Here is a 1,913-nt window from a genome sequence, read left to right on the forward strand (position 1 = left end):
GGGCCAGGTTCTCTTCTAAAGGTCATGTGAACCTTTTAGTTCTGGGATCATCGACTCTTTGAAATACCAGGACATTTGAATCATCACCTGGTCCTAACTGGGTCTTTCAGCAGAAGGTTCAGCTGTCAAATCCTGCAGACTGACCAATTAACCAATCAGATTTTTAACTGTTTTCTAGCCTCTGGTTTCCAGACCAAAGTTTCCCCTCCAGTAATAGGTGTGGATGATGCTCCACAGGTTTTAAGCCTCAGCTCCTGTCAAATTACTGGAAAATCTCCAAAGAAAATCTTTTTGCCCCCTGCTGTGTGCAGCCGACTCTGAGGGACTCCTCAGGCAGAATCAAGCTGAGCTCGGCGTGTTTCCTCTGATCTGGGCCTCTGATTGCTCCTGCTCAACAATCCTCTGCTTGTGAAGGTCTGTGGTTGCAGAGTCAGCTCAAAGCGGGGCCGCCGGCTGGAGGTGGGCTTTGATTAGACCATGTCCCGCTGCCGTCATTAGGACGCGCTGAGGAGACCCAGCCTAATGGGGGAGACACATCGCCCCTAATTGCCTCAATTTGGGTGAAGCCTTGTGACAGCTTGCTGGTGAGGAAGGGCACAAACAAGGTCAATTGTCCTGCGCCTGAATGCTAAACTCATTTCTGATGTGTTTCTGATTGACCGAGTAGACACTAATGAACAAGGAAGGGTCATTATTCCGGAGTTCAGGGAGTACGGAAGCACACGGAGCCCGGTTTTCTGCTTCGGTGGGCCGACGTCGGAGGATGAAATCATATCATTTCAGATTACGTTACTCCGACGTCAGTCTGTGTCACTTGGAAAATGACAAGCGCTTCCCATGACCCTCTGTCTCCTTTTCAGGCCTCAGGCAGAAACCAGCAGAACTGATGAGACGTTTTCCTCAGTAAAACCTGAAACCCATCAGTGGAAACGGTTTCCAAACTTTCCCTCAGGTTTGAAACGACTGCTTGGATCTTCTGCTTTTCTGACTGCAGACAGGAACAGGGAGGTTTTCCCTCAGCCAATCAGAGCACGCACTCGTCATCGCCACGCCGATCCGACCCGGTCCAGGAGAAACTCTAAATATCACCTGGTTACTGGTTCTGGAGTGGGAACCAACAGACTGCAGCAGGGGTCGCGACCTTTACTCCACCTAAATAAAACTCACTCAGAGCTGCAAATGTCACAGGACTTTCTGAAACTTAAAATGTTAGACAAATATCTACTATAGGAAAGTTGTTATTTTTAAAGAACCACCATTTTATTTCTATTTTTAGAATTTAAAATAAAAGCCATAAAATTTACCAAAAGTGAGGATGGATCTTTTTTTTTTTTGTGGGATGGAAAATGATGTAAAAAATAATAAAAAGGCCCAAAAACCTTATGAACAGATTTAACAAAATACTAGTTCCTTAAGTATCGACTTAAGTTTAATGCAAATATTGTAGGAATAAACTGAAAACCTTAAAAACCGACATTTGTTATAATAACCAAATTTAAAAATATTTTTTTAGCCAAAGTTATAAAGAACAATTGTGGAAAGTCCAAAGAGCCACTTGCAGCAGAACATTATGTCCAGTGATAAACCAGAACTTCTGGACCTTCAAGTTCATTTTCACTGATGTCAACATTTATTAAATCTTCTTGTTCTTTGCATTTCAATAAAATACAAAACTTTGATTTGCAATAATTTCAGATTTTTTTCCAAGAAAAGCTCAGAAAATTCTCCAAATCTTTTCTTTTTGATAATAATATTAGTAACAGTAATATTTCAACGTTACATTTTCCACTTAATCTTATAAACCAGCTGAGTGAAGAAAGGAGATGAAGTGGAGGAAGCAGAGGGGTGGTGTGTCTGTCTGTCTGTCTGTCTGTCTGTCTGTCTGTCTGTCTGTCTGTGTCTGTCTGTCTGTC

Source organism: Poecilia latipinna, unplaced genomic scaffold (genome assembly GCF_001443285.1).
Source record: "Poecilia latipinna isolate Pla-1442-1.1 unplaced genomic scaffold, P_latipinna-1.0 Scaffold1143, whole genome shotgun sequence".
In the NCBI taxonomy this organism is placed as follows: Eukaryota; Metazoa; Chordata; class Actinopteri; order Cyprinodontiformes; family Poeciliidae; genus Poecilia; species Poecilia latipinna.